The sequence below is a fragment of the Eschrichtius robustus genome, chromosome X (genome assembly GCF_028021215.1).
Source record: "Eschrichtius robustus isolate mEscRob2 chromosome X, mEscRob2.pri, whole genome shotgun sequence".
NCBI classification, from domain to species: Eukaryota; Metazoa; Chordata; class Mammalia; order Artiodactyla; family Eschrichtiidae; genus Eschrichtius; species Eschrichtius robustus.
In genome coordinates this window covers 122,752,182-122,779,098 of record NC_090845.1, presented here as the reverse complement: position 1 = coordinate 122,779,098, position 26,917 = coordinate 122,752,182, and the positions used below count along the sequence as shown (strand labels likewise).

Sequence of the window (26,917 nt, the reverse complement as noted above, 5' to 3'; positions counted from 1 at the left end):
TAGTCACTTGAGTACATTCTGACACACTGTGATTTTTAAAATCATGTAAATAATTGCTCAGTTCCCTCCTGAGCTTTGATGAAATGTCAAAATCACTACAGAAATTGATGAGAATTTGTGAAGGTCTTGTCAGTAGCCCACTGCATCACCATTACCATCATTCCTAGTCAAACTCTAGGTGATTTAAAGAGCACATTTTGACCCAAATTCAGGTTTTAATTATAGTAATTGGAATACAATGATACATTGACTGTTTATTTTTGTTTGGGATTAACTTGGATGGCACAGTCAGTACTAAATTAGGACCAGGAGAACGTGGAGGGGGAAAATACCCAGATAATTTTAAAATGAGTGCTTGTCCAATAACTTCGACCTCTTCTCTAAAACATTTTGTGCAGAGTGATGAAAAAGTATCACATTTTACGACTGAAATTGGTCACCCTCTCTTCCCCTTGCTGGGTTTCCTTCTGATCAGAATTCTAGCTCACCATGACATGTACAAAAAATGGGCCACAGCAGAAAGGGAAAAGACCAGCCCAGCAGAGACCCTGGACAATCCACAATTTCGAAAATTAAGAATTGGCTTCATTGAAATGGAGAAATCCCAAACCACGCATCACTCTGGGCAGGTGCCATACTCTAACTACACTCTAACTACACTCGCTGTTATACTGAAAGATAAAATAACGCTGTCAAAGGCACAGATGGAACCGGCTGTAAAGTAGAGAATCAATAATGTCACTCCCAGAAGACTTAGGTAGTTTACAAAGTCAAATCTCTTCTACAACCAGAACTGCATGAACTACCTAGACTAAAGTACCTTTTTGATAGTGCCCAGATTACAAAAGGTCTAATCACACAGTGAGAAGAGCCACAGACTGCAAACCTGCAGACTTGTGTAATAGTTCCAACAACTCCACTAACTGTGTGGCCTTGGGAAAGTCACTGTGCCTCCCGAAATCTCAGTCCTGTGGCAATATAAAACTGGAGGTACACCATGGATACAATGTACGTGAAAATGCTTTAGCAACTATGAAGCACTATGTTAATGTACTTGATAATTATAAAAACTAACTGCTCTAAATATTTATTATACACATAGCACTGTAAGGAGATAAGAAAAAACTTTAAAGTTGATCTTTATCCTCAAGGTGCTTACAATCACATTGGGGAGACAAAAGTACTAATGTCAATGAAACTAAACTTCAATACTAGACAGCATGCAGCTGCTAAATGCCTTGAGTTTCCAAAAAACATTTGTAAGAATCATCTCATTTAACCCTCATAACAGGCATATGAGGCAGGTAGAATTATTACTACCATACCCATTTAACAGACAGGAATCAGAGTAAGTGAGTTACTTGCCCAGTGGGGCCACATGGGCACAAACCAAAATCTATGTCTTTGAACTCCTGATAAAGTACACTTTCTTGAGTCATACCATTCAGTCTGCTTATTAAGCTAGGTTAAGTAGTGTGGGCTCTATAACTTCTGTAGAAGTTCAGAGAAGGGATGAATGGTCCATGAATAAGAAATAACAAAGGTCTGAGAAGCCTTTATGGAGGCACTCCCAAAAGCTAGGTAGGATTTCAGTAGGCTGAGAAGCTATGAGAAAGCATTCACATTAAAATTCCGGGCTTTTCAAGTTACACACCTGAGGCCCTTCAGAATTTTTTTTTTTAACATCTTTATTGGAGTATAATTGCTTTACAATGGTGTGTTAGTTTCTGCTTTATAACAAAGTGAATCAGTTATACCTATACGTATGTTCCCATATCTCTTCCCTTTTGCATCTCCCTCCCTCCCACCCTCCCTATCCCACCCCTCTATCCCACTTCCCTATCCCTGTGCTATGCGGTTGCTTCCCACTAGCTACCTGTTTTACGTTTGGTAGTGTATATAAGTCCATGCCACTCTCTCACTTTGTCCCAGCTTACCCTTCCCCCTCCCCATATCCTTAAGTCCATTCTCTAGTAGGTCTGTGTCTTTATTCCCGTCTTGCCACTAGGTTCTTCATGACTTTTTTTTTTCCCTTAGATTCCATATATATGTGTTAGCATACTGTATTTGTTTTTCTCTTTCTGACTTACTTCACTCTGTATGACAGACTCTAGGTCCATCCACCTCACTACAAATAACTCCATTTCGTTTCTTTTTATGGCTGAGTAATATTCCATTGTATATATGTGCCACATCTTCTTTATCCATTCATCCGATGATGGACACTTAGGTTGCTTCCATGTCCTGGCTATTGTAAATAGAGCTGCAATGAACATTTTGGTACATGACTCTTTTTGAGTTATGGTTTTCTCAGGGTATATGCCCAGTAGTGGGGTTGCTGGGTCGTATGGTAGTTCTATTTGTAGTTTTTTAAGGAACCTCCATACTGTTCTCCATAGTGGCTGTATCAATTTACATTCCCACCAACAGTGCAAGAGTGCTCCCTTTTCTCCACACCCTCTCCAGCATTTATTGTTTCTAGATTTTTTGATGATGGCCATTCTGACCAGTGTGAGATGATATCTCATTGTAGTTTTGATTTGCATTTCTCTAATGATTAATGATGTTGAGCATTCTTTCATGTGTTTGTTGGCAATCTGTATATCTTCTTTGGAGAAATGCCTGTTTAGGTCTTCTGCCCATTTTTGGATCGGGTTGTTTGTTTTTTTGATATTGAGCTGCATGAGCTGCTTGTAAATTTTGGAGATTAATCCTTTGTCAGTTGCTTCATTTGCAAATATTTTCTCCCATTCTGAGGGTTGAGAAAACACTCCCATTTACCATTGCAACAAAAAGAATAAAATATCTAGGCATAAACCTACCTAAGGAGACAAAAGACCTGTATGCAGAAAATTATAGGACACTGATGAAAGAAATTAAAGATGATACAAATAGATGGAGAGATATACCATGTTCTTGGATTGGAAGAATCAACATTGTGAAAATGACTCTACTACCCAAAGCAATCTACAGATTCAATGCAATCCCTATCAAACTACCACTGGCATTTTTCACAGAACTAGAACAAAAAATTTCACAATTTGTATGGAAACACAAAAGACCCTGAATAGCCAAAGCAATCTTGAGAACGAAAAATGGAGCTGGAGGAATCAGGCTCCCTGACTTCAGACTATACTACAAAGCTACAGTAATCAAGACAGTATGGTACTGGCACAAAAACAGAAACATAGATCAATGGAACAGGATAGAAAGCCCAGAGATAAACCCACGCACATATGGTCACCTTATCTTTGATAAAGGAGGCAAGCATATACAGTGGAGAAAAGACAGCCTCTTCAATAAGTGGTGCTGGGAAAACTGAACAGGTACATGTAAAGGTATGAAATTAGAACACTCCCTGACACCATGCACAAAAATAAACTCAAAATGGATTAAAGACCTAAGTGTAAGGCCAGACACTATCAAACTCTTAGAGGAAAACATAGGCAGAACACTCGATGACATAAATCACAGCAAGATCCTTTTTGACCCAGCTCCTAGAGAAATGGAAATAAAAACAAAAATAAACAAATGGGACCTAATGAAACTTAAAAGCTTTTGCACAGCAAAGGAAACCATAAACAAGACCAGAAATGTCTTTTTAAAAACTGTAAGGCCTCCCCTCTCTGGCCCCTACGGGTGGGCTGGCTGCCCTGAGGAGGCAGGGAGGGGAGGGCTGGGCCGGCTGGCGTGCAGAGGACAATGCCGAACTTCTGCGTGGCCCCCAACTGAACGGGGATGAGCACGCAGTCGGACCTGGCCTTTATCAGGTTCCCATGGGATCCAGCCAGATGCCAGAAGTGGGTGGAGAATTGTAGGAGAGCAGACTAAGAAGATAAAACACCTGATCAACTAAATAAGCATTATCAATTGTGTGCCACTTTGAGACTTCTATGATCTGTAGAACTATACATTTTGCAGAGGCATCAGAAAACTAAAGGATGATTGGGTTATTTTATTCTCAAAACTAATTGAAGCAGATACTTGTGAAGTCATTGGGAGAGTCCTTATAGGACAGTTCTTCAAGATAATGCAATACCAACAATATTTGATCTTACCAGCTATTTGAATAATCCACACAGTAGACACAGAAAACGAATAAAAGAATTGAGTGAAGATGAAATCACGACACTGAAACAGAAAAAAACTGATGAAACTTCTGAACAGGAGCCAAACCATAAGGAAATAAAAACAGCAATGCTCAGAACCCCAGTGCAGAAGAAGGGGGTGAAGAGCAGGATGAAGACATTTTACCTTTAACCTTTGAAGAGAAGGAAAACAAGGAACACTTAAAATCTTTATTTGAAATTTTGATGTTATGGGAAAACAGAACATACCTCTGGATGGACATGAAGCTGATGAAATCCCAGAAGGTCTCTTTACTTCTGATAACTTTCAAGCACTGCTGGAGTGCCAGATCAATTCTGGTGAAGAGGTTCTGAGAAGGCGCTTTGAGGCAACAGCAGTTAACACATTGTTCTGTTCGAAAACACAGCAGAAACAGATGCTAGAGATCGGTGAGAGCTGCATTTGGGAAGAAACCCTCAGGGAAGTGAGAGAGTCTCACTTCTTTTCCATCGTCACTGACGATGTGGTGGACATAGCAGGGGAAGAGCACCTGCCTGTGTTGGTGAGGTTTGTTGACGAAGCTCACAACCTGAGAGAGGAATTTGTGGGCTTCCTGCCTTATGAAGCTGATGCAGAAATTTTGGCTGTGAAATTTCACACTACGATAACTGAGAAGTGGGGATTAAACGTGGAGTACTGTCGTGGCCAGGCTTACATTGTGTCCAGTGGATTTTCTTCCAAAATGAAAGTTGTTGCTTCTAGACTTTTAGGGAAATATCCCCAAGCTACCTACACACTCTGCTCTTCCTGTGCCTTAAATATGTGGTTGGCAAAATCAGTGCCTGTTATGGGAGTATCTGTCGCATTAGGAACAGCTGAGGAAGTTTGTTCTTTTTTCCATCGATCACTACAACTGCTTTTAGAGTTTGATAATGTAATTTCTGTCCTCTTTCAGAACAATGAAGGGAGGGGCAAAGAACTGAAGGAAATTTGCCATTCTCAGTGGACAGGCAGGCATGATGCTTTTGAAATCTTAGTGGACCTCCTACAAGCACTTGTTTTGTGTTTAGATGGTATAAATAGTGACACAAATGTTAGATGGAATAACTGTATAGCTGGCTGAGCATTTGTACTCTGTAGTGTGGTAACAGATTGTGATTTCATCTTTACCATTGTTGTTCTTAAAAATGTTCTATGTTTTACAAGAGCCTTTGGGAAAAATCTTCAGGGGCAAACCTCTGATGTCTTCTTTGCAGCCAGTAGTTTGACTGCAGTGCTGCATTCACTAAATGAAGTGATGGAAAATATCGAAGTTTATCATGAATTTTCGTTTGAGGAAGCCACAAATTTGGCAACCAAACTTGGTATTCAGATGAAACTCCCAGGGAAATTTCACAGAGCTCAGCATAGTAACCTGGAATCTCAGCTAACCTCTGAGAGTTACTATAAAGAAACTCTAAGTGTTCCAACAGTGGAACACATTATTCAGGAACTGAAAGATATATTCTTAGAACAGCACCTCAAAGCTCTTAAATGCTTATCTCTGGTACCTTCTGTCATGGAACAGCTCAAATTTAATACATCAGAGGAGCATCATGCTGACATGTACAGAAGTGATTTACCTAACCCTGACACGCTGTCTGCTGAGCTGTAGTGTTGGAGAATCAAGTGGAAACACAGAGGGAAAGATATAAAACTTCCATCCACTATTTAAGAAGCCCTTCATCTGCTAGACATCAAGTTTTTTCCTAATGTTTATGCATTGCTGAAGGTCCTATGTATTCTTCCTGTGATGAATGTTGAGAATGAATGCTATGAAAATGGGCAAAAGCGTCTCAAAGCATACCTGAGGAACACTTTGACAGACCAAAATTCAAGTAACTTGGCTTTGCTTAACATAAATTTTGATATAAAACATGATTTGGATTTAATGGTGGATACATATATCAAACTCTATACAAGTAAGTCAGAGCTTCCTACAGATAATTCAAACCATTGAAATACTTAAGAGACGTTTAAAATAGGCTTTTTCTTATATTTGATATTTGAAAAAATCTGTAAGAAGTTTGAAAATATCTTACAGAAAAGTTGTAAGGTGTACGTAGGCCACTTAATCACTGAATATCTTGACCTGTAGGCCTCCCATTGAGTACGTTAGTCATTGATAATCTGCCTGTTTAAGTGGCCCGTTTGAACTCCCATGCTTTGGAGACCTAACTGTTCTTCCAGAAGATAGCACTGAAAATACCATGTTACACTCTGTGTGATCTTTGCTAATGGCAGTTTGGAATTGTATTAATTGAGTCATTTTAGACATAAAATTTATCACTGTGGATCCAATTGTCAGGTATTGAGTTATCAGTTCTTTGAAGAAATAAACTTTGAGGAATACGGGAGGAAGGAATACATTTTATGAAACGTTACAATGAAGCTCATGACTGACCTTTGAATAGTAGGAGTTTTTAGCATGCTGTTAAAAATCTGTAAGGAACCATTAATAAAATTGTCAGACTGTAAGAGAAACGTGTGAGATCGCCATACAAGGATTTCAGTGTAGATTTTGTCTTTATCAAATGAAGTTAAAGGAACAAGTTATAGTTAAAGTTTGAATGGAAGAGCCTGCCATTGTTGTTCCACATCTGGTTATTGCTGTTTACATTCCTTTATTGAGCCTACATCTTCATAAGCTTTTTGGCAAGTATATGTTGAACACTTCTGTTTCATGGTCAAGACAGGATCAGAGGTCATCGATAGTGACAACTGATTTGTCTGTTTTATTCTGTCTTTTTCCATGACTGTATCTACTGCCTCATCTTGATTTACAAGCAAAACCTAGAAAACCTACAAAGATAAGTGTTTTGTGGTTTATCTAGGAATAATACAGAAAATATTGCTGTTATTTTTGGTGAAGAAAATCAATTTTGTATAGTTTATTTCAACCTAAATAAAATGTGAATTTTGTTAAAAAAAAAACAAAAAATGAAAAACTGTAAGGCCAAGCTCTTAACTTATTTTTATTTATTTTTAATTGACAAAGGAATTAAGAAGCAATTTCTGGTTTTATACTTCATTGCCTCTGAGCTGGCATTCATGTTTTATTCTTGTGCTGCATACATTCTTTTTTTTTTTTTTAGTTTTATTTATTATTTTATACAGCAGGTTCTTATTAGTTATCTATTTTATACATATTAGTGTATATATGTCAATCCCAATCTCCCAATTCATCCCACCACCACCCCTTGCCACTTTTCCCCCTTGGTGTCCATACGTTTGTTCTCTACATCTGTGTCTCTATTTCTGCCTTGCAAACTGGTTCATCTGTACCATTTTTCTAGATTCCACATATATGTGTTAATATACGATATTTGTTTTTCTCTTTCTGATTTACTTCACTCTGTATGACAGTTTCTAGGTCCATCCACATCTCTACAAATGACCCAATTTCGTTCCTTTTTATGGCTGAGTAATATTCCATTGTATATATGCACCACATCTTCTTTATCCATTCATCTGTCGGTGGGCATTTAGGTTGCTTCCATGACCTCGCTATTGTAAATAGTACTGCAATGAACACTGGGGTGCATGTGTCTTTTTTTTTTTTAAACATCTTTATTGGAGTATAATTGCTTTACAATGTTGTGTTAGTTTCTGCTGTATAACAAAGTGAGTAAGCCATACGTATACATATATCCCCATATCCCCTCCCTCTTGCATCTCCCTCCACCATCCCTATCCCACCCCTCTAGGTGGTCACAAAGCACCGAGCAGATCTCCCTGTGCTATGCAGCTGCTTCTGACTAGCTGTCTATTTTACATTTGGTAGTGTATATATGTCCATGCTACTCTCTCACTTTGTCCCAACATATCCTTCCCCCTCTTCGTGTCCTCAAGTCCATTCTCTATGTCTGCATCTTTATTCCTGTCCTGCCCCTAGCTTCTTCAGAACCAATTTTTTTTTAGATTCCATATATATGTGTTAACATATGGTATTTGTTTTTCTCTTTCTGACTTACTTCACTCTGTGTGACAGACTCTAGGTCCATCCTCTTCACTACAAATAACTCAGTTTCGTTTCTTTTTATGGCTGAGTGGTATTCCATTGTATATATGTGCCACATCTTCTTTATCCATTCATCTGTCGATGGACACTTAGGTTGCTTCCATGTCCTGGCTATTGTAAATAGTGCTGCAGTGAACATTGTGGTACATGACTCTTTTTGAATTATGGTTTTCTCAGGGTATATGCCCAGTAGTGGGATTGCTAGGTCATATGGTAGTGATATTTTTAGTTTTTTAAGGAGCCTCCATACCATTCTCCATAGTGGCTGTATCAATTTACATTCTCACCAACAATACAAGAGGGCTCTTATTTCTCCACACCATCTCTAGCATTTGTTGTTTGTAGATTTTCTGATGATACCCATTCTAACCAGTGTAAGGTGATACTCATTGTAGTTTTGGTTTGCATTTCTCTAATAATTAGTGATGTTGAGCAGCTTTTCATGTGCCTCTTGGCCATCTGTAAGTCTTCTTTGGAGAAATGTCTATTTAGGTCTTCTGCCCATTCTTGGATTGCTTTGTTTGTTTTTTTACTATTGAGCTGCATGAGCTGTTTATATATTTTGGAGATTAATCCTTTCTCTGTTGATTCATTTGCAAATATTTTCTCCCATTCTGAGGGCTGTCTTTTCGTCTTGTTTATAGTTTCCTTTGCTGTGCAAAAGCTTTTAAGTTTCGTTAGATCCCATTTGTTTATTTTTGTTTTTATTTCCATTACTCTAGGAAGTGGGTCAAAAAGGATCTTGCTGTGATGTATGTCATAGAGTGTTCTGCCTATGTTTTCCTCTAAGAGTTTTATAGTGTCTGGCCTTACATTTAGGTCTTTAATCCATTTTTAGTTTATTTTTGTGTATGGTGTTAGGGAGTGTCCTAATTTCATTCTTTTACATGTAGCTGTCCAATTTTCCCAGCACCACTTATTGAAGAGACTGTCTTTTCTCCATTGTATATCCTTGCCTCCTTTGTCATAGATTAGTTGACCATAGCTGCATACATAGCAAGTCTATTAGCCTCACAGGGATATTTTGAGGACCAAATGTAATGATATATGTGAAAATCATATGGCATAAATATAAAAATATTATCACATACTTAAATGTAAAGTATTTAATTTAAAGTGCTCAAACTTGCTTTGCCCTAAGGATGAGAAAGAAGCCTCTTCTCTATTATGTTACACTATTTTGATATTATTCTGGCTAAAATGTAAAAACTCAGATGGTTACATAGTTATATAGATTCTGACCACATGGAAAAAAAATCCTTTAAATAGGGTAATTTTTCAAGAACGTGTAGAAGCTGCAAGTGGCAACCAGTGGCATGATTTGCGACTAATAAGACCTTGCGTTATCTGAAAAAGTTACTTATTTGGAACAGTGCTCCAGGAAATCTAATTTGAGATCATTTAAATGTCAGTAAATTAAGGGGCCCAGATGATTAAATATAGTGTACAGATATTAAAAGCTGCAGGGATGAAGGGCACGAACATTATTCTCATTCTGATTAAGAATTGCTACACAGAGTTCTTTTTCTAGTATAGTAGAAATGAAAAGCTATACCTTTTGTTTTATACTTCTGAAAACTTAATAGTGGATTAGGAAATGTGGAGAGAAGAGAGAATAATACATTGTGATATCCTTAAGATCTTGAGTGCTTTCCCTTGCCTTTAGAGTAAAATTCACTGAAAACTAAGTTGGAGAAGGTGTTGTAAAATTCTTGGGATTTGCATTTATGACTTCCATTCCAAGATCCCCTTGTGGCCACATTAAATTAATATTTAAATTTGTTTATTGAATGATTACTATATCCTGGGCAACAGATACAGAGGGAGAAAGAATCCACAGAAGTATGAGGCATGATGCTTTTGAAGGGTGTCTCAGTGTAGGGCAAATGTTCTGGAACTTAAGTAAGCCTAAGAATCACCTGGAGAGCTGGTGAAAATGCAGATTTTCAGCACTCATCTGCAGAGCTTCTCATTCCACGGGGCTGGGGTGGAGCCCTGGAGTCTGAATTGCTACCAAGAACTCCAGGTAATTCTGATCCACACTCTACAAAACACTGGTCTGGAGGAAGCAGCAGTTATGTACAAAGAACTGTGGTAACAGTAGAGGTACAGAGCCTAACGGGAGTATTGGGGATGGGGAAATGACTTGGGACTGGTGAAATTTAAGGAAGTCTGCAAAAAGAAGGCTGGTTTGAGCTGGGCAATGAGGAAAGGGCAGGACCGCTACAGGTGGATATAGTGAGGTAGCAGGGTGGGGAGAATCAGAGAGGAGGTGACAGGAGGCATTCCAGGTGGAGGGTTAGCAAGCAAAAAGGTACATATGTGAAAGCACTTGGTGAATGGCAAATAATCTGATATGGCTGGATTGTAAAATGCCTGTAGGATTGTAGTGGGAGATACAGTAAAAAAAAAAAGAGAGCTGAGTATAGACAGTGGAGTTCTTTGAAGGAGTTTGACTTCGTTTCAAAGGCAACAGGAGTCTTTGAGGTTTTCTAAGAAGGAACATGGCATCATTACTTTTGCTTTCACTAGTGACTCATGAATTCTTCACAACAACCCTTTAAGAGTTGTGGTATTATCTCCATTTTACAGCTGAAGAAACTGAGGCTCAGAGAGATGAAGTCCCGTGCCTGAGGTCTCCTAGCCAGTACCTAGCATAGTTAGAATTCAAACTCAGGTTCCCAAACACAGTCCTTAGGTGGTTGTAGAGGTAACAGTCAATGTGGATGCTGCTCACTACAATGGGGAACATGTCCATTATTCATCATGCAGTAAAAGGTTGTCATGCACAGTGTTAGGCACTCAGTTTGTTTTACAAAATTCTTCCAAAAATCAGATATTCAATTACACAATTTAAAAAGCTAAATTGTATTACAAGTCTTGAAAAGAACAACAGGAGTCCCTTACCCCCATGCCTCAGTCCAGTCCTGTTCTCCAGAGGCAACCACTTTTATCTCTTTCAGCATTTTTTCCTGCTCTGGTATATATTTCTGTTGTTACCAAACCAAACTTGGGCTTGCTCGCCAGATGCACAGCAAAGCCAATCTACTGACACCAGGTTGTGATGAAGTAAAGAACAGTGTTTAGTTGTAGGGTGCCAAGCAAGGGAGTGGGAGACAGCCTTAGAGCCACTCCAAGTTTCCAAGTTGGTCTTTGAGTTCTTTAATGGGGAAGAAACAAGAAACTGTGGTTAATCATTGTCTTGTGACATTTCTTAATCGCAGTTTTGGCAGTCAAGATGCCTATGCTTTACAAGTCTCTGGTCTGGTGGTCTATGACGGGGGCGGGGCAGGGGGTTGTCTGTCAGCTCATCTTGTCCTGGAGAAACAACCATAGTCTGTATGTTAACGATGTTATCGACAACAGCAATTGTAGTCATCTGATTCTGGTTGGTTAGAATTTAGGTAACACAGGATTGAGGTCAGAGGGGACAAGAAAGGGAATAAAGTTTTGGATAGAGAGGTTAATCCTAAACTTGGCAGGAGAACTTGGGTTTTAGGGGAACTCAGTTTCATTTCCATATTTTTTAAACAATTTGCATCTACATCTGTTTATTTTTTTTTACATTTATGCAGCTATTATGTTGCAACTATGGAAAACAGGATTTATTTTTCTTATGCCCTCCCGCCAAACCTATATCCCTATTCTCTCATTAGTTATAATTTTAAAATCAATATTATATGTGCAGCAAAGGAAACCATAAACAAGATGAAAGACAACCCTCAGAATGGGAGAAAATATTTGCAAATGAATCAATGGACAAAGGATTAATCTCCAAAATATATAAACAGCTCATGCAGCTCAATATTAAAAAAACCAAACAACCCAATCAAAAAATGGGCAGAAGGCCTAAATAGACATTTCTCCAAAGAAGATATACAGATTGCCAACAAACACATGAAAGGATGCTCAACATCACTAATCATTAGACAAATGCAAATCAAAACTACAATGAGGTATCACCTCACACCGGTCAGAATGGCCATCATCAAAAAAATCTACAAACAATAAATGCTGGAGAGGGTGTGGAGAAAAGGGAACTCTCTTACACTGTTGGTGGGAGTGTCAATTGATACAGCCACTATGGAGAACAGTATGGAGGTTCCTTAAAAAACTAAAACTAGAACTACCATATGACCCAGCAATCCCACTCCTGGGCATATATCCAGAGAAAACCGTAATTCCAAAAGATACATGCACCCCAATGTTCACTGCAGCACTATTTACAGTAGCCAGGACACGGAAGCAACCTAAATGTCCATCAACAGAAGAATGGATAAAGAAGATGTGGTACATATATACAATGGAATATTACTCAGCCATAAAAAGGAACAAAATTGTGCAATTTGCAGAGACGTGGATGGACCTAGAGACAAGTAAGTCAGAAAGAGAAAAACAAATATCATATAATATTGCTTATATGTGGAACCTAGAAAAATGATACAGATGAAGTTATTTGCAAAGCAGAAATCGAGACACAGACGTAGAGAATGGACGTATGGATCCCGGGGGGGAAGGGGGGAGGTGGGATGATTTGGGAGATTAGGGTTGACATATATACACTACTATGCATAAAATAGATAACTAATGAGAACCTACTGTATAGCACAGGGAACTCTTCTCAATGCTGTATGGTGACCTAAATGGGAAAGAAATCCAAAAAAGATGGGATATATGTATAGCTGATTCACTTTGCCCTACAGCAGAAACTAACACAATATTGTAAAGCAACTATACTCCAATAAAAAAAATAAATTCAATATTATCTATGCAAACATTATTTTGATTATTGTGCATTGCCGAGTCATACTGTGGCTATTAAAAATCATACAATTGGGATTGACATATATACACTAATATGTATAAAATAGATAACTAATAAGAACCTACTGTATAAATAAATAAATAAAATAAAATTCAAAACAAATTGTACAGTTTTACTTTCCATAGAGTTAACAATTCCCTTGTTTTCTGTTTCTTTGCTTTATTTACATATTGCTCCCTACATTTTCCCTAGACTCTCTACCATATAGCTAAAACCCCTTGACCGGTGTTCTTGCAGCCCGATCTCTCCCTTGCTCCTCTCTTCTCCCCACCTTTCATATCCTGCATCTCCCGGCTCAGACCTTCTTCATGCCGATCTGGACTGGTTCCTTTCTAAGCCAGTTCCACAACTGCCGTCCTGGGGGCTTTCCTTCATCATTGTGTGGGGGAATTTTCTTCACCTCTTTCTTGTGTTGATCCCCACTTTCCTGGACTCCACTTCTCACTCAATTTTGGTTTACTTGTTTTAGTGCAGCCCATCTTCAAATAGCTTGCTAAGAAGGTGTCATGTTGTGATTTATAATAGTAAATTTATATTTGATCTTTATCCCCTTTTTCTGGCACAGAGCTCCTAAAACCCTTGGAATTTCCCAAATTTCCTAAGTGTTGAGAACAACAGTGGTGTCTTCTGTTATGTTAATAAGGTGATTTAGGAAAGCCCCTGTGTCACGAAAGGGTGGGGGCTTGTTGCCAGGGGAACCAACCCTGGGAATAGAGTGTTGGAACTTTCAGTCCTGCCCCCGACCTCTTGGGGGGGGAGATGGGCTGAAGATTGAGTTCAATCACCAATGGCCAATCATTGAATCAATTACACCTGTGTAATGAAGCCTCTATAAAACCCCAAAAGAATGGGATTTACAGAGATTCCAGTTTGGTGAACAAGAATGCATCCATATGCCGCCCAGCCAGGGCCCCAAACTCTACTGGGATAGAAGCTCTTTTGTTCTGGATGTTGCCCTAAGTATCTCTTCATCTGGCTGTTGATTCGTATCCTCTAATATCCTTTGTAATAAATCGGTAATCTAATAAGTACAGTAGTCCCCTCCACCCTTATAAGCGGTTTCACTTTCCGTGGTTTCAGTTACCTGGGGTCAACCACAGTCTGAAAATCTTAAGTGGAAAAATTCAAGAAGTAAACAATTATAAGTTTTAAGATGCACACCGGTCTGAGTAGCACAATGAAATCTCGCATTATTGATCTTTGTCCCGCCCAGAACATGCATCATCCCTTCGCCCAGAGTATCCCGCCTGCCCGTAGTCAGTTAGTAGCTGGCTCCATTATCAGAGTAACTGTAGAGGTATCACAGCCTTGTGTCCAAGTAAGCCTTATTTTACTTAATAATGGCCTCAAAGCTCAAGAGTAGTGATGTTAGCAATTCAGATACACCAAAGAGAAGCCACAAAGTGCTTCCTTTATGTGAAAAGGTGAAAGTTCTCAACTTAAGAAGGACAGAAGAAACATCGTATGCTTGAGGTTGCTAAGATCTACAGTAAGAACAAATGTTCTATCCGTGAAATTGTGAAGAAGAAAAGAGAAATTCATGCTAGTTTTTCTGTCACACTTCAAACTGCTAAAGTTACGGCCACAGTGTGAAGTAAGTGCTTAGTTAAGATGGAAAAGGCATTATATTTGTACAATAAGTTATTTTGAGAGAGAGAGACCACATTCACATAACTTTTATTACAGTATATTGCTGTAGTTGTTCTATTTTACTATTATTAGTTACTGTCGTTAATCTCTTACTGTGCCTAATTTATAAATTAAGCTTTATCATAGGTGTGTATGTATAGGAAAAAACATTGTCTATATAGGGTTCAGTACTATCCATGGTTTCAGGCATCCACTGGGGGTCTTGGAACACATCCCTGGGAATAAGGAGGGACTACTGTATTCAGAAATTAAAAATAGTAATAAAATAAAAAGAAGTCTTTTTTTCTAAAATTCTTTCCACCATTGAGTTTTCCTCTGGGCTTCAATGAGACTATGCTTTATTACAGTACATTGTTCTATTTTATTATCAGTTATTGCTGTTAATCTCTTACTGTTCCTACTTTACACAATAGACTTTATCATAGGTGTATATGTATAAGAAAAAACATAGTATATATAGGGTTCGGTACTATCCATAGTTTCAGGCATCCACTGGGGGGATCTTGGAACATATCCCCCTCACATAAGGGGGGAACCACTGTAAAATGTTTCTCTGACTTCTGTGAGCTGCTCTAGCAAATTACTTGAACCCAAAATCTTTGGACTCTCTGGTTTATAAACAGTCAGAAGCACAGGTGACAACCTGGACTTGCTGTTGGCATCTGAAGTGGGGGGCAGTCTTGTGGGACTGAGCTCTTAACCTGTGGGATCTGCTGCTATCTCCCTGTGGATGGTGTCAGAATTGAGTTGAATTGTAAAATGCTGGGCTCCTGTGGGAGAATTGCTTGGTGGTGTGGGGAAAAGCCACATTTCTGGTGTCAGAAGTGTGAGTGTGGTAGTAGTGTGAGAGTAAAGGAGAAACACAGGAGGGAAGAGCCCGAGTTTGAATTTTTCCAACTTGGAAGGATTTATGGGGGATAACTTTTTCTGGTACTTCACATCTCTGAGAAAGTATTCTGATTTAACACTTGGTATAATAGTTCACGCTGGGCACTAAGTGGGTGTTCTTAATATGGAAACATATCCTTCTGTTCCGGGAATTTTTCTTGTATTATTTCTTTGATTTCCTACCCCTATGTTTTTCCTGTCTTCTATTTCTGAAACTTCTATTATTTGGGTGTTGGTTCCCCTCAACTGATTCTTTAATTTTCTTACATTTACTCACTTTACTCTATCTCTTTTTCTTCAGTTCTACTTTTGGGAAATATTCTCAACTTTATCTTTTACCACCTGTAATGGATTTTAAAATGTGGCCAGGATGCTTTAAGTTTCCAAGAGCTCACTCTTAATTTCTAATCATCGTTGTTTTTCTTTTAAAAAAATATCCTGGATTCAATATTTTCATAGATTCAACAATTATTTCTAATCTCTCAGGCTATTAATTATAAATATTTTGAAGTTTTTTTCTACTTTATGGGTTGTCTAGTTCCACTGAGTTGTTTGCTTATCTTGGTCTTTATGTTGGAGACTTTCTTTAGATTTGCTCTCATTGTATTTAATGGCTATGCACAAAAAACTTATAAGCTCCTTGTTTATCAGTGGTGGTTTTGACTGGTAGTCTGCACTGTAGGAGAGTTATGAAGGGCCCAGCTGTCAGTATCTGTCACTTCAGAGAGAAGTGCCCCATTCTTCCTGGGTGATAGATACAAACTTGGCTAACAGCATTCTTGGAGCCAAGCAGGGAAAGGGGAATGCTGGGGCTCCTTGCCATTTATTTATTTATTAAAAAATTTTTTTTCTGGTTCAGGATAATTCATTACTTTTGTTTAGTCTCCTTTAATCTTGAATAGTTTCTCAGTCTTTCTCTTTAATGGCCTTAACATTTTTTTTTCAGCTGCACTGTGGCATGCGGGATCTCAGTTCCCCCACCAGGGATTGAACCCGTGCCCCCTGCAGTGGAAGCAGGGAGCCTTAACCACTGAACTGCCAGGGAAGTTCCCTTTCAGTATTTAGACTTTCACTCAAGTCCTTTGTTTTCAGCCTGGTGTCCCTAAATTGTTTAATTTCTTCAGAGTATAAACTTCCCTTCTGTCCATATAGGGGAGAGAAGGCCTGGGTCTATAAGGAGGGAAAGGAGAGGGGTGAGTAGATGTGCTTCTTATGCAGGTTTTCAATCCCACAGTTCGCCTCCTGAAAAAAACAGAACAGGATCTGTCCTTGCCTACCTTTGCCTCTCTTTTCTTTCCACAAAATTTATTGAGTGGCTAGTATGTTGCAGACTCTACCATCTACCTAGAATAAAATGGTGAATAAAGACAAATGTAGTCTTTACCTTTGTGGAGCTTATAAAGAGAACCTAATTAATGGCAAAAATTAATGTAAATTTATAACTAAGACAAGTGCTAAGAAGGAAAAGTAAGAGGTAAAAATAAAAACAACAGCCATAATAACCATAACAGCTAATAGTCTCTTATTCCTATCCTGGAGGAGTGTGTAGTGAGAGGTTTGACCTAATTAGAAAGTTTGGAAGTCTTAGCTGAGATCTGGAACGCAATAAAGGAGTTAATTAGGGGATGGTGGGGTGGGAGCATAGGTAGCCTCAAGGAAGACAGGGAACAACTTGTGGCAAATACCTGGGGTGGGAAGCTGTCTAGAGAAGCCTGAAAGAAGGCCAGTGTGACTGGGGTAGACAGTGAAGCTACACATAGCTGTGATTACATTAATATTCACTAATTAAAACTCTAAGTTTAAAATCAAGTTTTTCCTTAAGCCTTTAAGTTCAACGTAAAGCTTTGTTATTCTATTCATAAACCTGGTATTTTTGTATAAAAATTTTAAAAAACACTTTCACTTGCTCTTTAACTCAGTAGATTTTCCCTTAAATTTTTTACCTTAAATACATTTGGAAATTTAATAAATTGATTCCCATAAACATTTCAAATACTTGACAGGGTAATCTTACATACCTAATAAGCAAAATGTTTCTAAGTCCTATAGTAATGCTGATAAATTTAATAACCCAAAATTATAATGGTCTAAATTACATTCTGATGAGCATTCAAACTTTGTATATACACATAACAAAATTCTCTTACTCCTTTCAGTATTTAATGATATTTAAACATTTCAAATTAAAAATATAATTTTAGAATCTCTAATAGGTCAATTTTTATTAAATGTCTCAACTACCTTAAATTGCAAACACACAGATTATCAAGATAATACCAAAGTGTATTCCTAAAATGAGAACAGTTATTTACTGAGGGTTTGGTTTGCTTCAATATTTATATGCCTATTTCTGTATCTTATTGGCTATTAGGGTTGCCAGATTTAGCTAATAAAACTATGATACCTAGTTAAGTTTGAATTTCAGGTGAACAACAAATAACTTCAGTAACTGAGATTTAATTAAAATGGGTGTCCTGTATTTTATCTGGCAGCCCTACTGGGTTTGCAAAATCACTTACCCTACTAGGAGAGCAGAGTTAGACCATTTCTGGTGGGCTGTACTTACTTGGTCAGAGATTTGTGGTCATAATATTGTTACAGGGTCAAAAATTCGTGACTATAATATGGTTACAGATTAGGGATCTTAATCAGAAATTGCAGAGACCTGGGTTCTACTTCATGGATGATTCTACCCAAGTCACAGTTTAACATGATGAGCTATTTCAAATTACCTGAATTTGACCTGCTATGTCAATGGTGACCCCAAGCCCATGCATTTTAACTTGGATATAGTTTTGCAACCATGGACATCATGGATTCTTTTGGGTGTCTTCTAGGTTTCACCATTATCTAATTTTTATTATAACTGGTTTTAACTTTTTATGTCACTTGAGTTGATGGAATTGGAATAATGTGGCTCTTTCCCCCCGTAAAAGCAATGGGGAACCAGAGAAGAGTTTAAGCAACAGTGTGATGTGACCAAATTTTTGTTTTTGGGAAAAAAATCACGCTGGTTGCTGCACGGAGAATAAATAGGAGGGGTTTGAAGTGGGTGACAGAGACTACTTGTGAGGCTTTTGCAGTAGAGAAACTCAGAGATGTTGATGAACTTGGTCGATGCTGATGCTGATTAACAGGACAAATTTGAGCTATTTTGAAGGCAGAATCAATAGCATATGGTGATGGATTGATATAGGCAGCAAGAGAGAGGGAGGTATCAAGCATGACTCCCAGGTGTCTGGTGTGAGTGACTGGATGAATATGGATGCCATTCACCCAGATAAGAAACAAGTGAGGAGGAGAAGAGCGGTTTGTTTTATTTTTAAAAATTTTTTTAAAAGAATGCATGTATACGTATAACTGAGTCACTTTGCAGTACAGCAGAAATTTTAATTAATTAATTAATTTATTTTTGGCTGTGTTGGGTCTTTGTTGCTGCACGTGGGCTTTCTCTGGTTGTGGCGAGCAGGCGCTACTCTGTTGTGGTGTGCGGGCTTCTCATTGCGGTAGCTTCTCTTGTTGCAGAGCATGGGCTCTAGGCATGTGGGCTCAGCAGTTGTGGCTCGCGGGCTCTAGAGTGCAGGCTCAGTAGTTGTGGTGCGGGGGCTTAGTTGCTCCACGGCATGTGGGATCTTCCCAGACAAGGGATTGAACCCATGTCCCCTGCATTGGCAGGTGGATTCTTAACCACTGCACCACCAAGGAAGTCCTGAGCCATTTGTTTTAAAATTTTCTTCGTTTGTTTGCTCTGAGGGGAGAAACAGTGAGTCCAGTCTGGGCATACTAAATTAAAGATACATTTAGGACACACAAGTGGAGATGGTCAGCAAACATCTGGAAATGCATTTCTAGATCATACTTTGGTTTCCATCTATGGCTATAGAATCCAGAATTTCCCACAGCAACATAATTAAAATTTGTGTTTTCAAAGGTTTTCTACCTGGTCACGTTTCTCCAAAGAAACCTGCAACGTGCAATGTGTCCAAAATCCATTTTAGCATTAGAGCGGCTGTTCTGAACTGGAACATTCTGCTCTCTTGTTGGTTGATGACAGTATTTAAAAAATGTCACTTCATTGATAGATTCAGGGTCATACCCCTATTTTTGGTACTTATTTGATTGATGTGTATTTATTTGAACCAATAGCCAGAAGAATACTGTTTATATGACCTAATTTAGTCTTGAATTTTGTGCCTTGTTACTCTGTTTAACGATGCTAAGCTATTTAGAAGAAGTAGGTAAATAATAAATCTTTACGCTTGGAAGACCTGTTTACAGTCAATTGACTTCTACCTTCAGGAGACGGGAAATTAATGAACTCTATGCTTTCTGTGACAACAGATTTTACTCAGTTCTTTTCAGGTTGTTGCAAAGAATTCTTTTACCTTTTTCAATTAGCCAGGACTTCCTGACGATGTTTTTAATGTAGGGAATCCCTGCTCTTCAAGACATAGCTTTGTGGTTTGTACACTTTGCTGGTATGCTTTATGTAGACAGTGGCTTGAATAATATTTTGGTCTGTTTCTCACTTTGTTTTTCCAAGCCCATGCATCTTTTTAATTTATTTTATTTATTTTTGGCTGCATTAGGTCTTTGTTGCTGTGCACGGGTTTTCTCTAGTTGCAGCGAGCAGGGGCTACTCTTCGTTGTGGTGTGCTGGCTTCTCATTGTGGTGGCTTCTCTTGTTGTGGAGCACCGGCTCTAGGCATGCAGGCCTCAGTAGTTGTGGCTCACGAGCTCTAGAGCGCAGGCTCAGTAATTGTGGCACTTGGGCTTAGTTGCTCCGCGGCATGTGGGATCTTCCAGGACCAGGGCTCGAACCCGTCTCCTCTGCATTGGCAGGCGGATTCTTAACCACTGTGCCACCAGGGAAGCCCCAAGCCCATGCATCTTTCATTCTTATTCAGAATAAGTAGTTGGAGCTGTTCATGGCAGTTTTCATTCATTCTTCTATTTATTTATTTTTGTAGGATATCTTGGGATAATTAATTGCAAGGACAGAGCCCTAAAAATAGCTAGCTTCTGAAGTGAACTTTTATAACACTATGTTAATTATTTTGATTTTTATTCAGCTGTGGAAAACCATTCATCTGTTCTATTCAAGCTATTTTTCTGATTACTGAAAATGAGAATATAATTCTTATTTATTAACTACCATCAGTACTTTTTCTGGGATAAAAAGTATTGCTGTTTCTATTCAATACAACTTTTGACTAATTAATTAGAATGTATGCCCACATTATCACGAGTGTTTATCTCTATATTTGGAAAGAGGACAAGAACACTTTTAGACTTCTAATTTAACATGTAAATTCTTGGCGGGCCTGGTTCCATAGCTAGTCTGGGCCTTAACAAATCATCTTGAGAGTAAATTGCTTACTGATAATAAATGATGAATAACTCTTAAGTATTTAGTGTCTGGTAACCTGAAATCTTTCTTCCTAAATGATGAGTGGTTAGCAGAAAATAAAAGATAGACCATGATATCATTAAACAGGTAATCAAATTAGTTGTGATATAGTTTTCAGGAGCCAGGAGAGTATAGCAAGGAGCCTTTCCAACCTTGTGGTTAGTTTTTAGAGTGCTTTGTTGGCTAACGCAGGATCAGGGGTAAGATGATTACAATCAAATTTCAATGATATACAAGGAATCAAGCCAGAAAGCAGTGGGAGTCAGAATCAGAGACGGAAGAAAAATGAAAAAAGCAGGCCTTGAGAACAGTAGTCCAGAGACTAAAATCCATAGGGAGAGGCAACATGTGAGATGCAGATAATACCAAAGAGGTCTCAGGAAGAGGGGGAGCAGGTCCAAGTGAGGCTATAATACTGTAAGAGACCACTTTGACTGGGACCAGCATCTATAACTTAGGCTTAAATTTTCCCTTTACTCACCTAGTCATAGGAAAATCCTCAAGAGATCATAGGTGCAGGTTGAGGGAAACATAGTAGTATGATAAGAGGCCGATCAAGACACTTACCACTCTGCTCATGCAATTTATTTGTGCCTTCAGTGGCTGGAAGTTAAGTTTGACACTTGGCCATCTGGGGCCCACTAGGCAACCAAGCAAAAAATTAGGTTATGGTTTTTGCTGGGTGATTGACATTATGTAGAAGAGTAAAAGTGCTGAAACATGGTGCAGCAGAGATGACCATGAAGGGAACTTGGGGGAATCTCCTGGGGTGTTCTGTTGTTCTACAAGTATGCCCACAGGTAAAGCATAATGGTCCATTAATGAAACTATGCAAGTAGGGCAAATGAGAGTTCAGATCCCTCAGGAATGAAAATTGGATCATACCACCCAGGTAAACATCCTAAATAGCAAATAGCTGCCTACCAGGAGTATTGATAGGTACCAGAAAAATGGTGTTTATAAAGTCTTATGAATTATATATTTTATGCATATTTAATGCAAACAATATTGAGCATGAAGTATTTAAATAGTAATATCCCAAACTACTTTGCCTTGGATGGTGGTGGTCTATATTTCATTGTGTTACCCAGGAGGTATCAGAGCACTTTACAAAAGGAAAATCTTTTAAATTTGGATTCCAAGTAGGAAGAGACTTTCAGCCAAAGAGGATATAAACTCCTGTTTCCTCCCTGCCTCCACCCCACCCCCACCTCCTGTCACTGTGTTCAGAACCATGTGGTGTGTTGGAGAAAGAATAGAGTCATCTAAAAGTGTGCAAACACAGAGTGCTCAGGTTAAGGAAATATAGTTATTCTCACCCCTTAATTACCACCTTCTATTCCTCTCCTGAGGTCTATTGTTCTTGTTCCTATAGCCTATAATGAGGTTAGCCTGTGTCCTGAATTTCTCCTATCATATGCTGATGGTAGACATCACTAATCAATTATGGCATGATTTCCTATTGAGCTAGACTGGTTACATAGCTACTACAAATTGTTTGGGTTGGAAGTTGAGATGAAATCTATTTGATGTCTCGGGTCTATAGTATCAGGAAAAAGAATTAGAAACAACTATAGGAAGGCCTGATCACCTGCTCACTCATTTCTTAGTAGGCTGACAGCAAAAGTATAAGGGTAAACAGTTGTGTCTATATAGTCTAATGCTAGGAGACAAAAAAATACACGTGGAGTGAAGGCAGTAGACCAGAGAGCAAAATAAGCTATTTACTAAACGAGGGCAGGGTTTTTCTAATTCACCCAGTACTAGGAAGTACTGCTGAATAAGCACCCATAGTATTAAATCAATAAGTTATTATCCCATTTGATAAAAAGTGACCAGTTAAGAAGTATAAGAAAGTCCAATTATATGGCCACTCAATACCTAGAGGAAAGGTAGGGTGATTACAAGCATAAAATAAAACATACTACAGCATGCTTAGAAAGCCTATTACACTATGGGCTTATAATACAAATAATTGATAATAAAAATGTCCTATTAAGAATACCAGGGGGGACGTTCAAGATGGCGGAGGAGTAAGATGTGGAGATCACCTTCCTCCCCACAAATACATCAAAAATGCATCTACATGTGGAACAACTCTTACAGAACACTTACTGAATGCTGGCAGAAGACCTCAGACTTCCCAAAAGACGCCCTCAGGCGACCTACACGCAGAGTCAGGGCCAAGTCCAAAGCTGAACCCCAGGTGCTGTCCGAACAAAGAAGAGAAAGGGAAATTTCTCCCAGCATCCTCAGGAGCAGCGGATTAAATCTCCACAATCAATTTGATGTACTCTGCATCTCTGGAATACCTGAATAGACAATGAATCATCCCAAAATTGATGTGGTGGGCTTTGGGAGCAACTGTAGACTTGGGGTTTGCTTTCTGCTCTAATTTGTTTCTGGTTTTATGTTTATCTTAGTTTAGTATTTAGAGCTTATTATTACTGGTAGATTTGTTTAGTGGTTTGGTTGCTCTCTTCCTTTATTTTACACACATATATATATATTTTCCTTTTTCTCTCTGTGTGAGTGTGTATGTGTATGCTTCTTTGTGTGATTTTGTCTGTATAGCTTTGCTTTTACCATTTGTCCTAGGCTTCTCTGTCCTTTTTTTTTTTTTTTTTTTTTAGTATAGTTTGTAGCACTTCTTATCATTGGTGGATTGGTTTTTTGGTTTGGTTGCTCTCTTCTTTCTTTCTTCTTGTTTTTAATTACTTTTTTATTTTTTATCTTAATAACTTTATTCTATTTTATTTTATTTTTTTTCTTTTTTCCTTCCTTTTTTTCCCTCCCTTTTCTTCTGAGCCATGTGGCCGACAGGCTCTTGGTGCTCTGGCTGGGTGTCAGGCCTGAGCCTCTGAGGTGGGAGAGCTGAGTTCAGGACAATGCTCCATCAGAGACCTCTGGCCCCATGTAATATCAAACGGCAAAAGCTCTCCCAGAGATCTCCATCTCAAGGCTAAGACCCAGCTCCACTCAATGACCAGCAAGCTACAGTGCTGGACACCCTATGCCAAACAACTAGCAAGACAGGAACACAACCCCATCCATTAGCAGAGAGGCTGACTAAAATCATAATAAGGTTACAGACACCCCAAAACACACCACCAGACGCGGTCCTGCCCACCAGAAAGACAAGATCCAGCCTCACACACCAGAACACAGGCACCAGTCCCCTCCACCAGGAAGCCTACACAAACCACTGAACCAACATTAGCCACTGGGGGCAGACACCAAAAGCAACGGGAACTAGGAACCTGCAGCCTGCGGAAAGGAGACCACAAACACAGTAAGTTAAGCAAAATGAAAAGACAGAGAAATACATAGCAGATGAAGGACCAAGGTAAAAACTCACCAGACCAAACAAATGAAGAGGAAGCAGGCAGTCTACCTGAAAAAGAATTCAGAGTAATGATAGTAAAGATGATCCAAAATCGTGGAAACAGAATGGAGAAGATACAAGAAATGTTTAACAAGGACCTAGAAGAACTAAAGAGCAAACAAACAATGATGAACAATACAATAAATGAAATTAAAAATTCTCTAGAAGGAATCAAGAGCAGAATAACTGAGTCAGAAGAACGGATAAGTGACCTGGAAGATAAAATAGTGGAAATAACTGCCACAGAGTAGAATAAAAGAAAAAGAATGAAAAGAATTGAGGACAGTCTCAGAGACCTCTGGGACAACATTAAATGCACCAACATTCGAAATATAGGGGTCCCAGAAGAAGAGAAGAAAAAAGGGACTGAGGAAATACTTGAAGAGATTATAGTTGAAAACTTCCTTAATATGGGAAGGGAAAGAGTCAGTCAAGTCGAGGAAGTGCAGAGTGTCCCATACAGGATAAATCCAAGGAGAAACACACCAAAACACATATTAATCAAACTATCAAAAATTAAATACAAAGAAAAAATATTAAAAGCAACAAGGGAAAAACAACATATAACACACAAGGGAATCCCCATAAGGTTAACAGCTGATCTTTCAGCAGAAACTCTGCAAGCCAGAAGGGAGTGGCAGGACATATTTAAAGTGATGAAAGGGAAAAACCTACAACCAAGATTACTCTACCCAGCAAGGATCTCATTCAGATTCGACAGAGAAATTAAAACCTTTACAGACAAGCAAATGCTAAGAGAATTCAGCACCACCAAACCACCTTTACAACAAATGCTAAAGGAACTTCTCTAGGCACGAAACACAAGAGAAGGAAAAGACCTACAATAACAAACCCAAAACAATTAAGAAAATAGTAATAGGAACATACATACCAAAAACTACCTTAAATGTAAATGGGTTAAATGCTCCAACAAAAAGACACAGACTGGCCGAATGGATACAAAAACAAGACCTGTATATATGCTGTCTGCAAGAGACCCACTTCAGACGTAGGGACGCATACAGACTGAAAGTGAGGGGATGGAAAAAGATATTCCATGCAAATGGAAATCAAAAGAAAGCTGGAGGAGCAATTCTCATATCAGACAAAATAGACTTTAAAATAAAGACTATTACAAGAGAGAAAGAAGGACACTACATAATGATGAAGGGATCAATCCAAGAAGAAAATATAACAATTGTAAATATTTATGCACCCAACATAGGAGCACCTCAATACATAAGGCAAACACTAACAGCCATAAAAGGGGAAATTGACAGTAACACAATTATAGTAGGGGACTTTAACACCCCACTTTCACCAATGGACAGATCATCCAAAATGAAAATAAATAAGAAAACACAAGCTTTAAATGATACATTAAACAAGACGGACTTAATTGATATTTATAGGACATTCCATCCAAAAACAACAGAATACACTTTCTTCTCAAGTGCTCATGGAACATTCTCCAGGACAGATCATATCTTGGGTCACAAATCAAGCCTTGGTAAATTTAAGAAAATTGAAATAGTATCAAGTATCTTTTCTGACCACAATGCTATGAGACTAGATATCAATTACAGGAAAAAATATGTGCACATGGAGGCAGATTTTAATACAAACACATGGAGGCTAAACAGTACACTACTAAATAACCAAGAGATCACTGAAGAAATCAAAGAGGAAATCAAAAGATACCTAGAAACAAATGAATGAGAAGGAAAACACGACAACCCAAAACCTATGGGATGCAGCAAAAGCAGTTCTAAGAGGGAAGTTTATAGCAATACAATCCTACCTCAAGAAACAAGAAAAATCTCAAATAAACAAGCTAATCTTACACCTAAAGCAATTAGAGAAAGAAGATCAAGAAAACCCCAAAGTTAGCAGAAGGAAAGAAATCATAAAGATCAGATCAGAAATAAATGAAAAAGAAATGAAGGAAAAGATAACAAAGATCAATAAAACTAAAAGCTGGTTCTTTGAGAAGATAAACAAAATTGATAAACTATTAGCCAGATTCATCAAGAAAAAAAGGGAGAAGACTCAAATCAATAGAATTAGAAATGAAGAAGGAGAAGTAACAACTGACACTGCAGAAATACAAAGGATCATGAGAGATTACTACAAGCAAATATATACCAATAAAATGGACAACCTGGAAGAAATGCACAAATTCTTAGAAATGCACAACCTTCTGAGACTGAACCAGGAAGAAAGAAAATATAAACAGACTAATCACAAGCACTGAAATTGAAACAGTGATTAAAAATCTTCCAACAAACAAAAGCCCAGGACTAGATGGCTTCACAGGCGGATTCTATCAAACATTTAGAGAAGAGCTAACACCTATCCTTCTCAAACTCTTCCAAAATATAGCAGAGGGAGGAACACTCCCAAACTCATTCTACAAGGCCACCATCACCCTGATACCAAAACCAGACAAAGATGTCACAAAGAAAGAAAACTACAGGCCAATATCACTGATGAACATAGATGCAAAAATCCTCAACAAAATGCTAGCAAACAGAATCCACCAGCACATTAAAAGGATCATACACCATGATCAAGTGGGGTTTATCCCAGGAATGCAAGGATTCTTCAATATACGCAAATCAATCAATGTGA

At 38.4% G+C, this 26,917-nt stretch overlaps 1 pseudogene; it reads left to right on the top strand.

The window, feature by feature from the left end:
- The first annotated feature begins 3,702 nt into the window (after positions 1 to 3,702).
- Positions 3,703 to 6,067, top strand: LOC137756445 (52 kDa repressor of the inhibitor of the protein kinase-like; annotated as a pseudogene).
- Positions 6,068 to 26,917: the final 20,850 nt, after the last annotated feature.